The sequence below is a fragment of the Sciurus vulgaris genome (genome assembly GCF_902686455.1).
Source record: "Sciurus vulgaris genome assembly, chromosome: 16".
NCBI lineage: Eukaryota > Metazoa > Chordata > Mammalia > Rodentia > Sciuridae > Sciurus > Sciurus vulgaris.
Window position 1 is genome coordinate 71,320,305 of NC_136477.1, and position 17,622 is coordinate 71,337,926.

Here is a 17,622-nt window from a genome sequence, read left to right on the forward strand (position 1 = left end):
CTTCTTATAAGATTTTGTGGTGTCTCTTTACACTTCCCACATAGTAAGTGTCTTTTGGTGGAAAACTGGCTGCACGTCTGAAGTCCCTCATGTTTCCAACTCACCCCCCATTAGCTCATACTGCTAGGAGTTTCATTAACTCAACAGATATCATCTGACTAGGCAAAGGTCATACACAGTCCAGAACCATAATCAGCAAATGGCCCCAGAGGATAAAATGACTGTTGATCTCAGTTCACCTTGGACAGTTTTACCTTTTCTCCTGAACTTTTAGTTCATCTAGTTGTAGTTGCTACCACAGTTATCGGCTGCATCAAAAAATAAGGTGCTACCCTCAGAATCCTCTGAGCTCAGACTAGCTCTTGATCTGGTGATCTCTACATTGCCAACTCCCTTTATTTCATCTGTAGATACTCTAAATGTAAATCACTCTCCCAGACAATCTACAGAATGCCACTCTACTAATTGGGGAAGAGAAACACCACTTTCAGGTTATCAGAAACATTTTCAAACATTTGTGTATTTAAAATGTGCTTAGCCTGTCCAAATTCCCTTTCTCTTATTTTATAAGGCCCTGTTAAGGACAACATCCATGCTGCTATTCAGTTTTAACCCCCAACTTGTAGTTGTGACCCAAAACTTCAATTTTTTAATTGATTACAGAAATTCCTGAAATTAAGAAGAGCTGTAGGGTCACAGTTCTGAGTTATCAATGGGAATGGAAGTCAGAATTTCCCCCCTTAAGATCCTGGTACACAGGCCTGCACTAATCTTGACTCCTTCAGATATCCAATATCTTTACTTCATCTTTTCAAAAACTGTCACTATTAAGGGCTTTGGAAGCAGTAGTGAAGGAAAATTAGATCCCAAGTAGTAGAGAAGTATGTGAAAAACTACTGGGGTCTTAAAATACATAGCATATTACCTTAGGCATTCTGATTTCTGACAAAAGGAAAACTCAAGACAGGAGCTTCTTTCAGAATATGAATGAATACATAAAAAGTGCTAACTGGACAGAAAACATAAATCAGTTCAGCTTCAGTCAATTGAAGTGCCCTGGAGCCAGGGGATATTAAGCAAAGGCAGGTGGCACTCCAGAACTGCATATGTGCTGCTGGATGATTACCACAGAGGACAGAGGAAAAGGGGAAGAGAAATTCAGAATGTCCCTGAACCACTTCTATCATTGGTCCTTGTCACTGAAGGAGAAGCTGTGTAGCTTTAGAAGGGATAAAGCAAAAGGCCACAAGTCAAGTAGACCAGAAAAAGGTGCTTTAGAAAGCACAAGCCAATTCAAGTTCAGCCTTGATGGAATCATGGTGTCATTTTTTTTTTCAGTAGCCAAAGAACCCAAGTCAATCTAATTTAGAAACCAATATATTTTCCTACCTTCTCCCCATACCCTATTATCCATAATAAATGCATCTCAGGTTAACACTTTGACCAGAGTATGCTGACACATAGCCTAAATATGACAGAATGTGGGTAAAAAGTCAACGTCAGTTGGGCATGTTGGTTTATGCCTGTAATACTAGTTACTCAGGAGGCTAAGGCAAGTTCAAGCTCAGCCTGGGCAACTGAGCAAGATTCTGTCTCAAAATTAAATAAAAATGCTCAGGTGGAGTTCAGCATATGCCTAGCATGCACATACCCTAGTAAAACACACCAGCACAAACAATCCCAGCAAGAATTTTGTAGAAATGAGAAGCAGGTCAAAGAAAGACCTATTTGGTAAGCCTGGCATGATGACTCAGAGAATATAACATGGAATTTGGATAAGGAGACTTAACTTCAGTCCTTTCTGCTAATTACTAGCAATTTGACCTTCTCTGAACCTTAGTTTATCTATAAAACTGGGGTTAAAAATAATAGCTCAAAAGGTAATTATAAAATTTAAATTCAAAAATATATTTCTAAATTTTCTACAGAACCATATAATTTATTACAGTTGCTCTACCAATAAGTTCCCTAATCTAGCTACACACATCCAAGAAATAAAAGCAGTGTGCCATGCATGGTGGTGCATGGTGATAATCTCAGTGACTTGGGAGGCTGAGGCAGGAGGAACCCAAGTTTAAAGACAGCCTTAGAAACTTAGTGAGACCCTGTTTCAAAATGAAAATAACACAAAACGGGGTGGGGACATGACTGGATCTCGATGTTCTTATTTGAAATCTTTGGAGATCGAGCCACTGAATCTGTATGCTCACAAACTTTCCCAGGTCATTCTGATCACAATCAGCTTAGTTTGACAGTCACAGAGCTATATAAGTTTATTCTAACAGCCTGACCCCAGACATGACAAGATAGAACAGAACAGAAATTTTATCCCAGAATCTAATATAGCAGAGAAAGCAAGGAGGACTCAAGAGCTAGAGGGGACAGGGCAATTCTGGTGACATTTCTCTTTTACCTACTGTACAGGAAAGAAGCAAGCATTTGGGTATATACAATAGTGGCACCCAAAAGTAGTTCAATTCCAGATTTAAAATGGGAGAAAGAGGTCTTACTATCACACTCAAGTATTCTTTGAAATAGAAGCTAAACCTGACTTTCTGCAAATGATGTCTTATTGCTATCAACTCAAAAATAGGTGGCATAAATGTTCTAGCCACCCAAAAAGAAACTGGGAAATAAAATAGTCCATTCAATCACTGGACAAGTCAGTTAGCCAGAACACAGACACAGAAAATGAAAACTGGCTAAAAAATAAGTTCTTCTGAACCATTACTGTCACCTTCAGGTAAAATGAAGTAGCTGAGCAAGTAACTACTGTACAACATATTACCCCTAACCTTTCATATAGCTGAGATATGAAGAATCAAGGACACCACTTACCTTAATAGATAATGCATAGAGATGGTTCAGCATAACATGGGTGGGTCAGGAAGTAAGGCTGGATCACACTAAGATACAAAAAAAATTAAAAAGAATAACATTAGTTGTATGGACAAACCATCAGGTTACTCTTTCTCAGAACTTTCTGGGATTGTTAAGAACATCTTATCTTTATCTCCTTTCAATAGTGTATCCACTCCAGTATGTATCAATAATAGATTCGCATTACAGAAAATTTGGAAAATTCTCAGTTCATGGTAGAAACCCTAAGCATCAAGATCTGGTAGTCATAATAGAGCTAAAAAAAAAAATCTCACCTACAACAACTATGGAAGATTTGCATTAAATGGCAAAAGTAATCTTAGTGAGAATCAATGAGAATAAATACAGAAGTCAATTATATGCAAGCAAAAATTGTAACTCTTTTGTATATCCCCAAATGATAAGTATTCCTTATCTCATTTTGGAAGAGAAATCTCAGAAATTGGTTCTAGAAAACACTGTGGTCCTGGTTTTTTTCAGGAACAGAGACAACTATAAACTTTGATTTTAGTTCCTGAATAAGCTAACAAACCAGCCTTGATAAAAGGAGCCTATAGTGCTATTCCTATGTATATGATTTGTAATCTCAATATACCTTTATAGTAATCCCAACCTCTAGAATTACTGAATTTTGGCCAAATTAATCCTACAGTTCCCCAGATCCTCCAACAATATTCTCAGGATTCTTACAGAAATATTAGTGTCCTTGTTAAGAATAATTTGGAGTAGGTGAGGAGGAAGAATGGGTGGGGATTTGAATTTCTCTTCAGATCAAAATACATACATTAGTTGATCATAAGGCCCAGGGGTTGAGCTGGAAAGATCTAAAAGATATTTTCACAAATATGAGGAAAAGTGCAAAAATTAGGGCAATGCATAGAAAAATACATGGCCACTAATATTAAATAAAGAAGTCATGGATCATAACTTTTAACCCATTGGGTCTACAAGTGTCAAGTAGTGCAAGGAAAAAGTTATCTAACATGGCAACAAGATTGCATGAAGAGGAGAGGGATCATAGACTTGAGCTAAGGAAAGAGCTACCATATTTATCAGCTTTACAACCTTGAAAAATGCCTTTACCTGTTTCCTCATCCATAAAAATAAAAAGAATCCTTGCCCTATTTCCAATGTTATTGAGGAAACTAAAGAGATAATGGATGTGAAGTGGCCTTGCAAACTTTCAAACAATGTGAACTAATTAGGTTTCATTTTTCCCCCCACCCAAGTAACACATAACAAGTTTACAAATTCTATGATTTTGATACTACAATGACTGCAGCAATAAGAACAAGAGCTATGTAATAGTCATTAGGGAAATGCAAATCAAAACCACAATAAGACAACATTTCATACTCACTAGGATGTCTATAATTAAAATGACAAACTAATGAATACTGGCAAAGATGGAGAAGTTGGACCTTTCAAACTACAGTAGTCCCATTGCCAGTGGGAATCTACAATAGCATAGCCACTTCAAAGAGTTAAACAGAAAGTTACCACATGACCCAACAATTACATTCCCAGGTATATATCCAAGATATATGTGCCCACATGAAAACTCATATGTTAATGTTTATAGTACCAAAAAACAGAAACAATACAAATGTTTATCAATCACAAATAAACAAAATGGTATGTCCATACCATGGAATATTATTGTGTCATAAATAGATACATGTTTCAATATGAATGGACCCTGAAAACATTAAGCTAAGTGAAAGAATCTCACAAAAATTACCATGAATAGACAAATCCATAACGACAGAAAGTAGACATGTGGTTGATAGAAGTATGAGAGAGGAAGGAATGGAAAGTGGGTACAGTGTTTCTTCTGGGGATGATAAAAATGCTCTGGAACTACTGGTAATGTAACACAACTCTGAATATACTGAAACTTATGAAACCATACAATTTAAAAGGATGAATTTTATGGTATATAAATTATACTTCAAAAATGGAAAAAAATAATGCATCTTAGAAGGAAAAATTTAACAATAAAGAAAACTGATTTTGTTTAAAGATTTAAAAAAAATGTTTTATAGTCTCCAGTGGAGGATTATAATAGTTCATTTAAAGAACTGATTTCAGTTAAACATATATGAAGCAAAAGCAAAATTAATAAATACAGTGATATTTTATAATATCTTAAAAACTTTCCAAAGCTCATCCAGTTATTATGTCATGTAATCCACAAAACACTGCTGGGAAGTACACAGAATATATTTTTTTATTTCCTTATCATCATCCAAAAAAAAATACAAATTGGTTAAGTTACTGGCTATACTAAACTTAGTACAAATTCAAACCTAATAAAAACGTATTCTAAGGCTTACCAGAATGTATTGGGAAATTAGGTGAAAGAGGAAAGTGAGAAATATCAAAAGTATGCTGGTCTTCTCTCTGTATAGTTATTATTGACTATTATTCATCAGTTACTTTGCCAGAATCATATAATGCAAAAATGTAGTTACCTTTGGCCTCATAATTTAATTTGATATCTTTAAACCCTTTTAAATCTCTTCCCACCAAGGAGAATGTCTAGCTTAACGTTGAGAGCTTATATAATGAAAACATTATTATCCAAAATTTCCTAAAAAATTATTATACTATGCAGTTTTAAAAACAACATGTCACCCTTACACCCTGTGATTATTAATATGTTCCACTTCAGGAATTGTGATTGTTGAGAAACACTGAGTCCAACCCCTGATTTTACTGTTATGGAATACAGAAAAAAAAAAAAGAATTGGGGTCCTTGTCCACAATATTAAAACTACTTAGTAGCAGAGGGAGGTTTTGAACTCAAAGCGAGAAGAGTACTCAGTGTAAATACAGCGCACACTTCCTTAGTCAGGCATAGCTCTTACTGTAAAGTAGCAAACAAGTATTTATGAATATGGTTAGGAGAATATTTTCATTACTGACATAGTAAATTAAGTAGAGATAAAGGTCTTGGAAAAAATAATATTATAGGAAAAAAAAAAGGGACTGAGGATATAGCTCAGCTTGTAAAGTGGCCTTGCAAGCATAAGGTGCTGGGTTCAATCCTCAGCACTGCAAGAAAAAAAAAAAAAAAAAGAAAAAGAAAGAAAAGTATATAGAAATCTTTTCCCATACCAGGTAATTTTTTAAATCAAAAATTTACAAAATTTTGATTATATGCAAAAGAATTGCCTGATATTGTGTGTGTGCTTGTTTTTTAAGCTACTTTTCCCCAATGACTACTATAATTGTAGGGTCTCATAAAACTACAGAACTGCCAACCAATTGATCAAACTGGCAGATTAAGCTGAGGCAGCCTAGTAAGACAAACAAGGCACATCTAGTCTCTGCTGGGTGATACCACCAAAGGTCAATGGAAAACTTGAAATATTACTAGGAAGAGTTTTCAAAAAGTTGGCTATAGTCCACTAATGGGCTGCAAAAAATACAACAGCAGCCACATGCTGTGGCACAAGCCTGTAATCCTAGTGATCCAAAAGGCTGACAGGAGGATCTCAAGTTCAAGGCAAGTCACAGCAACTTAGTGAGACCCTGATTCAAAATAAAAGGGGTTGTGGTTATGGTGAATTGGTAGAGGGTCTCTGAGTTCAATTTCAATACCAAAATAAATAAATAAATAAATAAATATTTTAAAAAAGCAGAAAAGAATACATCACAGAGAATAAAGGCAAACATTATACCACATATTACACTTTTATATATCTGTTATTTGTGTATTGGGGTGCAAAGCAAAGTAAATGTCTTACTGTAGATACTTGGTTAAAAAGTTAAAATACACTAGACTGAGACTTTTTGTTAAAAAGAATAGGATCTAAATGTTTATATAAGAAATATGTGCACATATATTAAGGATTCAGAAGATTCCTGAGAAGAAATGGAAATAAAAAACAAAATTAAAAGATTACTTTCAAGAACAAAATTTAAAAACCACCCCTGGGTTACAAGAAAGACAAGACAAAAGAGAACAAATATTATAAAATTACCTTGACAAGATGTCTCAGAGCTTTTCATAGAATCTAGTTTTAAAGTATCAAACACCTCAAAATCAGATTTCTTGACATGGGTCAAATTGCTAATCGTGCCAAGATGACTGGTAACCATAGGCTGAAACAATAAGCAGAAAAGAATTCTTGAATTACCTTTTGAATCCCTCTCTTCCACCCATCCTCCTCTCTGCATCTACTAAAAATTACAAATAATCACACTCAGCATCTCCATCTTTTATCAAGAGGAATCCTCTAGGGTAAGAGAACTGCTACCATCAATTCAGAGAGCAATGATAGTTAAAATTAGGCTGCTAAGTCATGGTGACCTTTGGAGATCGAAGCCTTACCTCTGATTCATGAACCCACTGTCCAACTACAAAAAAACTTGTATTGGTTCTTCCCCCACAGGGAGATCCAAGATGGCAATGAAGTCATTATGGCTGTAGAAGAAAACGTAAGGTCAATCACGTTCCTTTAAGAAGACAGAATATAGAAAACCAAGTGGTAATTATAGCATTATACCAATGACTTCCCTTATCCCTAAGCCACTTGTCCCTTATGTAAAAAATATAATATATTCATCCAATCTCTTTATCTATATCATCTTGAACATATGTTTCCATCCCTTCCAACAACTTTGGTTCTTAAGCCAATGCCTAGAGAAAAATAGTCAATGATCTCCCAAAATGGTTCATCTTGCTATAACTATTTTGCTCTAGCAGAACAGATCCCTCATAAGTATAAGTACCTTAACAGATTTGGGATATAGGGGTTCTTAAGGTACTTTCCATATTTTGGTGAGTCATTACTGTAAAATGACCTATCTGGTTATCTGGGCCATTCTAGTAATCAGTTAATTCATCACTGCTCTGCAAGTAAAACATAACACTAATTTTATGGTGCATTTTGCTTTAGTGCAGAAGTCACAGCAACAGATTCTGTCAGTTACACGTTTCCTCTAAGCATAGAAAAGACCTGTGCAACACCATCCTAAAGAATACACTCACAAAGCTATTATAAATTTCCTTGAGGTAATGATATTCTAAGTGGTAAAGCATCTGACACACAATTAGGTTAAAAAACAATGCCATAGATACTAAGTGGTCACAGAATAGGACATATTCCAAAGAAAGCATCTAGTGGATGGACATGGGAAGTCCAGCCTGTTCACTCTTATTAGAAAGGAAAACAGGTTGGGCTGTATTCCTGGACCCCTCAGCCTCAACCAAAACACTTACCTTCACCTCTTAATCAGTAGGACCTTGGTGCTCCAGTTGTTGAAAAACCAAAAAATGAAGACCTCCTTGCCTCCTTCAGACCAGTGGATAACAGTAGGTGGAGCCTGCTGGGTGGGCTTTATGGAGTTGTTCAAATCCTGTTACCATGATACAAACTCTTTGTCCCCAGGGAGCTGTAAGAAGGAATAGGTTATCATTAGAATAAATTGTGACCCAAGAATTCTTAAAAAGATCTTCTCTTTCTTAGAGAAGAAAGGGGTGCTAGGCTTCAGCTAAGGAAAAAAGCCTTAAAATTAGAATAAATCAGATTTTTACAAACCATAGTAAAAGAACTCATCTTGAACCAAAAATGGTCAAATGACTTATAGTCAAGTCCTGCATAAATCATAGTCTAACTTTTGAGTTTGCATATATTACCCTTTCATAGCCTCAAGATTGCCCTTTAAAAAAGAAAAGAAAAAAAAAAAAAACCCTACTGCCTACTGCCAGTTTAATTCATAGGCAGGCAATTATAACATGCTTCTGAGTACCTCTTAAGAGAGAGAAAATAATAAAAACAAAAGATGGCTATATTTTTAAAAATTAAGCCAGGTATATATTTTTCACAAGCAACTATAAACAGCCCTCAATTATCAACTGTAAAGAAAGTTACAGATACCAAATTTCATAAAAACCTTATAAACTCTATTTTAGCTAATAAGTTACACAAAGAAGGGATATTAAAAATTTAGTATTAAAGGTCTGGGGAAGTAGCTCAGTGCCAGAGCACTTGCCTAGCCTATTGGAGGCCCTAGGTTCAAGCTTCAGAACCACAGATTAATCAGTTAATTAATTAAAATTAAAAAAAAGATCATTGATTTTATAAAATGGAGAAATACTGGGTGGGAATGTAGCTTAGTGGTAGAGGACTTGGCCTAGCTAATGAGAGGCAGTGCTAGAACAAAAAAGTGGTTATGAAATCATATTTGCTCACCTATGACAGGTTTATTCTATTTGAGGTATAGGAATGCAAATTTTTGGCTCTTCAAAAAGCAAAAGACAATAAAAATATTTTCCTTTAACAAAAACAATTTTATAATCAAATAAAGTTTGCAGGATTCTGAAAAATATTAACTCCTTAGATTTTTTAAATTACCATCCCTTTAGACCAGTAGTTGGCAAACTGCAGCCAGTAAGGCAGGTGCTTTCATAAAGTTTTCACTGAAAAATAGCTACACTCATTTGTATGCCTATTATCTACAGCTGTTTTTATACCACCATGGAAGCAGTTGTGAAAGACTGTATTATCTACATAGTCTAAAATATTTACCATGTGGTCCCTTACAGAAAATATTTGCTAAGCCCTGCCTTAAACTGTTAACAGGTGAAAAGGACTTTACACTGTTAAGTAAAAATATTACCAAACAAAATAAAGTACATTAAAAAAAAAAAAAGACTAGCTTATTTACTTAGGATTTTTGCATGTGTGATGGTGGTGGGGAATGGAAAAGTCTACTTTCTGTACTATCTCTCTCTATTCCTCAAAACTACAGTCTGAGAAACCAGGCACATAATCTAAAATAAAATTCATGGTCTGGGGATACAGCTTGGTGGTAGAACACTTGCCTAGAAGACATGAGGCCTTGGGTTTTAGCCCCAGAAGCACAGATTAATTACTTAATTAACTAAAAGAAAGAAAAAAATCCGAAAAAAGAAAACTGAAGAGGCTTTTACAATATTACATGGAATTAGCATAAGAGAAAACCTAGTATCCATATTCTAAAAGCAATGCATTCTGTCTGACTGGCTGCATTAGACAGGAATTTTTGCATATGCCTAAGAATAACCTAAGATTCTAATTCAGACATAGAATCTGGAAATCTATTTTTAAAATCATCTCAGATAAGACTGTGATTATGTTAAAATAGAGAGAAAACCTCTTTTTTGAGGTACATCATAATTTGTTATAACATATGGAATTTGCTTCAAAAAATTGGTGGAGGAATAGAAGATTAGGGTATGGATTGTGATGGGATGACAGAGCTGACTCCAGGAGAATGTTATAGGCCACACTATAAGAGAAATGACTAAACAGACTTCATTTTGCTCTGAGAATCCATGTTATGTCGGAAGTATTCTTCTCCCATGGGAACACCCTGCCTCTGTACCCATCATCAGTTACTTGGTGCGACAAGTTTAACAATACAGAATGATAATTCCTATGTAAAGGAAAATTGCTCTCTTTTGATTCCTATTGCTCCTAAACAATGTACCATGTAAACAGTGATTGTGTGGATGTTAGTAACCGTTCTTTAGTTTGTACCTAGGTAAGGGTCATTTTGACCCACTTCTCTCTCTGTTGATGATCTCATGATGTTAGTTTGTGATTTTGAATCATAGCAACAGACACTTATGATTGATGTGATTTTTGGTATAAAAACTCCTACTACTCTGTGGTTGGGGCTGTTCTCCCAATAGCCATTTTTTGGGGCATTGTGTGAGACAGTCAGCCAGCCAGCTTAATAAAGACTTTCAAATTTGGACTTCTCAGTGGTGATCAATCTGTTCTTAAGTTGCACCCCATAACATTGATGATATACATTCATTCATGCTTTCATCAATCTCTAAACTTGGTGAGAGGTACACAGAATTCATTATTCTGTTCTTCCTACTTTGTAAATGATTCAAATTTTCCATAAAGTATTTAAACAAATCTCAGGTGATTCCAATACATAAATAAGATTGAAAACCATTGAATTAGTCTGCTGAAAAATGCTGGCATCGAATGGAGGCCCTACTGCCACTGTTTCTATCAAGTATTTTCCAACTTAGGATTTTCATTTGGAATCTGAAAGTCACAAACTACTAATGCTCTGACATTTGGAGCAAAGATCTTCCACTTATGACATGACATTCCTGTGGTAGGATTCTAATGTAGCTGAATAGAAAAAAGGTTGGTTACTTTAAGTAAAACAGCAGAACCACTGACAAAAGAGGCAAAACAACAATTAAAATTATAGCTTGAAGAGGCTTTAGTAAAATACGGAGGGAAGAAAAGGGTTGGTCAAAAACCCTTAGATTTGGGTGGGACCATAAGAATTATATGAACCATTTTCTTGTTTTCCAAATGGCAAGATTGGAGTGAGGGAAAGAATGATCCAGAATAGGCCCCAATTCACACAGAACAATTTGACTTTAATTCAGGACACCAATGACTTCAGTCATGGTTGGACAACTGTAATGTACTTAAATCCTGAGTCATTGATGTAGGAAAAGGGGTAAAAATGCAATGAGATCTATCACCTTGGGAAAGCTTTAAAGAAGTAAATACAGATGGCTGGGTAGACAGACCACATGATGAGGAAGAAGTTCTGAAGTGGGAGAGGAAAGAAAGAAATGGAGAAAAAGCCCCATGAATTGCTCCTTTCAACCACTCTTATTTTTCCCTCTATGATGATGTTCTCAATTGGGATCCAAAAAAATAAACCATAGCATCCAAATTCCATGTACTACTGCTGTGGCAAATAAAACTAATTTCTCTCCAAAGCCTCAAACCTATCCCCAATTCCCTCAATCCCTCCATTTTTCTATTTCATCCCTGAAGAGCCTACCACAAAGAATTAAATGTATTTATGCTGACAATTGTAAGTTACTAGAAACATTATGATGGTAATCACATTGGTGTTAGCTCCATCTGTCGTTTCTGTTAGGGGGGAACACAATTGACCTCTTCCTGTAACTCCTTCAATTGAAAGCAAGGTTTTCAGGGAAGCAATCAATTATTGCTTTTAGGTTAAGAAAAAATTTTGAAGGACTACTGTGTAGTGGAGCTATCTGGGAATCACTGTCTCTCCCACTTGAGAAGCTCGTCTGAAAGCACAGTTACCACAACTACAAAATATAGGACAAAAACTGAACTGTCAACCAAATGTTTCCCTTTGTTGGTCTCCAAGTCTAGGAACAAGTATTCTAGTTAAAAAGTGGTGGGTGCTCACAGCCATGCCAAAGAGGAAAAGGACCTAAAGTGCAGAGTTCCTAAAAGAGCAAAAAGGATCCAAACAAACAGAAAATTCCAGGAAAAAATTCACTTAGCCATTTCAAGGAAAATGTAAGCAACTGAGCTAGGGCCAGCAGCTCAAACAATATACCCCGTCAAGTTTTCCACCATAGCTTACAACCTATAAATTGTTAGGAACCAAGGATGGTGAGGGCAGGGGAGGTGTCTATGGTCCCTGCCCTAAATATGTCACTCAAGGCTTGGTCAAACCACCAAGAAAACAAGAACTCCACATCTTCCTTATATTGAGGCAGCACCACAAGAGGAATTTACTATCCAGCACCTCCATCCCTGGAATATCCCTTTAATTAAAAAAAATTTCTGTAACCCAGTTTAGTGTGATGAAAAGGGGCCAAGGAAAGGAGGAGGGATCTGGAAGCCAAGCAGCAGCTGCACCGCTACGGTAGGGGGCACGTAGCCCAGACCTTGGAGTTCAGTAGGCTGAAGATGCCTGAGCCACTGGTGCTCCCCTCCATGATCTTGTGCTCCTTGTCCAGGGCATGGTCGCCATCACCCTCTGTGCATGCAGCCTTGGCGCTGTGATGCTCCCTGGACACTCGGTCAGTCACTGGTGGTGTTTCCCATGGCTGCAGCTCGATTCAGGGACCACCTGGTGCAGAGGTACACCTGGAGGTGAACAAACACACCAGCGGCCACGTCAGGGGCACCCTGTTCCCGCCTCTGCGCCTGGAGACCCAGGAAGGGAATCCCCACCACAGGAAACTGTGCCCCGTGGTCCCCAACCTCCTGGCCTACAGGAGCTCCCACAAGCCCCCGGTCTCCCGCTGCCCGCAATCTGGAAACCCGCTCTGGGTACTCCCCTGAAGTACCATGCCCACTCCCACACCCCATCACCTCCAGCGATGTGCCCCTTTTCCCCAGGACCACAGGCGAGTTGGCCATTGGGCAGGCAATGCCACCAACAAAGTTATTGAAATTGAAGCTGCAATTTTAATTTTTGGATTTCCTCCTAAAATGGCTACAAGGCCCTTGGCTCTAGGCCGCTCCTGTGAGATCCCGCCGCCTGCCACCACAGCTCCCGGCATGCCCGCCTCTCTAGCTGCCTCCACTTCGATGGTGGGTGCACACAGCCTTCAGCTCCACTTTCACATGGTGGCGCTGGACAGGGACTGCCCCACGGGGATGCCAAGACTGAAGCGCCAGAGTTGCAGCCCCTCGCTGCCTGGTGAGGGGACAGCTCTTAGGACACCAGGGGCTAGGTGCTGCAGGACCAGTGCAGCTTTTCTATGGCTGCCTCACGTGACCTCAGATGTGCCGAAACATTTTATGAGCCACATCTCTCTGACCAGTGATCGGGAGAGGAATAATACCATGGACTCCAGGGAGAGGGAAGTAGAGGTCAAGGTTAGAAGCTGATACTGTGCAGAGACACAGGAAGGACTGGTCAGCCTGAATTGGGGTCCTGGGGAATAATTTGAGATGGAGTGTTTAATAGTAGATAGACCCTGAAAAATTAGTGAATTGTTAGAAGGAGAATGCTCTTATAAACTAAGAAATAGCATTTTTTGCAATGATTAACTCCAGAAGAAATACACTCCAAGAGAACAAGCCATAAAAAAATTAGAAGGCACACAAAACGTATAAAATTGCCACAGACAATTCTAGGGTTCAGAGGAGTCCAAGAGTTTATAATAATGGGACTGAACATTCCCTACCAAAAAAAAAAAAATTATTACTCAATATTTGTTATAGATACAGACCAGCAGCATTCATGTATCACCTGGGAGCTTGTAAGAATCTAAGCAGGATTCTAGGTCCCATCCTCATTTACAAAACCAGAATCTGCATTTTAACAAGTGTATTTTAAAGTGTGAGAATCACTGCTTTGACAGCTGATAACAGCATAGATCCATATTTGATTCCTTTTCATATTCTGTACACACCATGTAGATAATTATCTTTCAGTAAACATTTGCTGAGTGAAGAGTACAGAAATAGTGCTCACTACATTTCTAACAAGATATCCCACTTAGGCATCATGATGGAGAAGTCAGTCAAAGCTGGGGAACTCCATCTCACAAAGGACATAGTTTCTGAGTGAGTGGCACTGTTCGATATAAAGTCTGTTTTTGTATTATGAAGTTGAAAAATCTACTTAATATATACTGCACCCCCCGTTCTTTGCTCTGTTTCTTTATGAACTCATATTTTTGCTGTTGATCAAAAACAGTTTAAGGGAAGAGGTGCAATTTTACCACAACTGCTTGCTCACCCCTCCAAATTCTTGACTGCCTGAGTACTTCCTTTTGGTTATCCTTACTTTTTCCCTCTCACCTCCAATTCCTTTCTTTCCCTGGGGACTGACTGAGGATTGAACCCAGGTCTTATGTGCATGTGAGGCAAGCACTCTACAAACTGAGCTATATCCTGAGCCTTGCTTCTGTTCTCTTAAAGGAATAAAAGCAGCAGCAAGGTGATTAGCTGATTGAGGACAGGGGACAAGTATTTGAAGTTTGAATATGTAGGAGGTGTGAAATAATCAACTAGAATAGTAGGATAGAGAATTGACTAGAAAACCTAAGTGTGAATGGCAGATTGTACTGAAGGTCTAGGTATGTTTGGTGGTTATGAATTTAAAAAGCCAATCCACCATAGTGGTATTTTTGTCTTACCATATTTAGCTTTTTGGGTGCAGGCATATACCAAAGGTAAAGTTTATCCAAGCAGGTGTGGAGAAGGGCAACAAAAGAGTTGAGAGTGCATAGCAGGGTGAGATTATAATGCTGGGTGGTTGAATTTAAACCTGTTGATCTTGGAAAAGAAGAGCAGATTGATGGAGGGGCCAGTGGAGTCAAAGAACTGGATGATGGCAGTAAATACCGGAGGGAATGACCTTAGTAAGTAAGAGATGGTTTGAAGAGTAGGATGTTTGACATTGATATTTCAGTGATATTGCAGTTATTAGCATTGCCTTAGATATGACCATAGGAGTAGGTAGATGAAGTGAGATGGACCATAAAATCATTGAAATAAGGTACAGACTGAAAAATTAGATGACAGAGTGTTAAAGGCCCACTTTAGCATTCATTTCCTCTTACTTTTCAATAACCTTGGTATGTTGTTTTTATGTATAAAGACACATTTCTTAGCTTCCTTATTAGCTAGATACGTGATTACATTATTCCAGTGAGATCTAAGTGGAAATTCTATATGGAACTTCTGTTAAATCTCTTTAAAAGAAAGGGTGTGCCCTTACATTTCTCCTCCCTTTTGTGTGGCTGTTTATATAATGGCTGAAATCCAGCAGTCACCTTGGACCGTGAAATATCTGAGAATAGTACAGCAGAAAAAAGAACTATGGAGCTGTTATGTATCAGTCTACCTCTGGACCTTTTTATATGAGAGAAAAATAAGCTTCAATCTTGTTTATATCATTTTTTGGGGCTTTTCAATTATATGTAGCCAAACCTAATCCTAACTAATATGTTAGATTGATGAAAGTTATTTCCTAGATACTAAAGTCAACTGCAGGAGTAGTTATGTTTACAGAGAAAGGCACAAAGCTTGATACTAAAATATTTACAGAATGAAGGGGATTGAATGAATCTGAAAATAACTACAATGAGGAGAGGTGGTGGCCAGTATTTCAAAGGAGCAGGAGGATTTGAAAAAGTAAAGAGAAACAGCAATGACTAACTCTAGGCAGCATGAGGAATGAAGAAGACATACCCCAGTTTGATATTTTATATTGATCCTGACTTTTTAAAAGACCTATTTCATTGAGTAAATAAGTTACAGACAGACACTTGTGTTTCAAACCACAACAGAATATTAGACAATGACTCAGATCAGTGATCTATTGCAGAATATCTTCTGAAAGAACGTTCGCTCACAGACATTTCAAAATGTTAAGCACCCCTGATCTCGTTAATGTTTTCTCAAAGTGTTGTTCACTATTTAAGTCTTTAAAAACTTGATTAAAATTTTTATCTCCCATGTTACATGTATTTATTCAATTAATTAATCTATGGACACTTGACTGTGTTCCAGGCACTACACTGAGCACTAGGAACACATAAATTGATTGGAAAGTATCTGCCTCCCAAGAGTTTACTAATTGAAAGAGGAACCATGTGAGAGAATTGTTACCATGTAGTTTGATAAGGATATTCAACAGATGTAGGTAAAGAACAAAGGAGCCCAGTGTTTCATATTGGGGTTCAGGAAAGAGAAAAAGGATGAATTGAATCTTGAAGATGATGGAGGTATTATTTAGCTGACAAATTTACAGAAAGTACAACAAAAGAATATACAGAAGCATGGAAAATCACGCACTTTGGGAACTTCCAAGTAGATAGTCTAGAGAATGTTTATTATTGCATTACTATTAGCCACAGTAACAAGGCAGGCCAAGTATTAAATAATATTACATTAGTTATGTATGTAGTTGCCCTTAATATAAATGTCATTTGTGGGGACTGCTGACTTCATGTTCTCAGATACAAGAAAACTTATCTAAGTGAATTGAAGAAATTGTCTTTTGACTTTGTATCACAATTTCTCATTCAATACAATTACAGTCAATACTCAGCAAAGGAGGCAAAATTTGCTGTGGTAAGGTAGATTATGTTTTATTAGATCAACTTAATTTGAGAGTAATCAGGTAAACACATAGTAATATAAATGAATGGTATAGTTAATGTTCTTCCTCTAAGAAAATTTCACTAGACTATAGCTCTGGGTCAAATACTGCATCAATTAAACACGTTTCTTTTTTAAAGTAGTTTTTAATTTTGAAATAGTTTTTGATTTAAGAAAAATTGCAAAAATATTTCATAGTTCTTGGATATACCACACCTAGTTTTTCTTATTGTTGACACATTATTATGGTACATTTGTCACAATTCATAAACCAACATTGACACATTATTATTAATCAAAATGCCTGCTTTATTTGTATTCACCTATTTTTTAAATTGATCCTCTCTTTATTGCAGAATATCCATTACATTTATATGACAGATCTCCTTAGGCTCCTGTATACTGTGACAGTTGCTAAAAATTTCCTTGTTTTTGATTACCTTGAAAGTTTTGAAATGGTCAGGTAGTTTGTAGAATATTCCTCAACTTGAGATTATTGATACTTTTATCATGGTCAAACTGGGTTATGTTTTAGGGGAGGAATACCACAGAAGTAAGTGCCTCCTTGTCATATTTTTTCAAGGGTACATACATACTTATCACTGTTGATGTTAATCTTGATCACCTAGCCTCAGTGGTATTTGTCAAATTGTTCCACTGTAGTCAATTTTTCCCCTTTCCATACTGCAATTTTTGGAGGGAAGTCAATCTATGCAGCCCATTTAAAAAGTAGAAAATAAATTGTGTTCCATCTCCTTGAGAAGAAACTATCTATATAAATTCAGAATTCTTTTGTATGGGAGAGTTGTCTGTTACATATCATTTATTAATTAATTCACTTATTTATTTAATCATTTATTTATATCACTATAGA

At 36.9% G+C, this 17,622-nt stretch overlaps 1 long non-coding RNA gene and 1 pseudogene across 2 annotated transcripts in view; both read right to left on the reverse strand.

Moving 5' to 3' along the window:
* LOC306646644 overlaps positions 1 to 17,622 on the reverse strand; it is a 982,690-nt gene that overhangs the window by 289,015 nt on the left and 676,053 nt on the right. The gene's annotated exons all lie outside the window — the stretch shown is intronic.
* LOC306646453 (5'-AMP-activated protein kinase subunit beta-2-like) lies at positions 1,184 to 13,049 on the reverse strand (annotated as a pseudogene). The gene is made up of 8 exons: positions 12,794 to 13,049; positions 12,572 to 12,714; positions 8,117 to 8,283; positions 7,220 to 7,312; positions 6,870 to 6,990; positions 3,571 to 3,704; positions 2,839 to 2,906; positions 1,184 to 1,219 (listed from the first exon to the last, which is right to left on the reverse strand). The product of its transcript is annotated as a 5'-AMP-activated protein kinase subunit beta-2-like (transcript).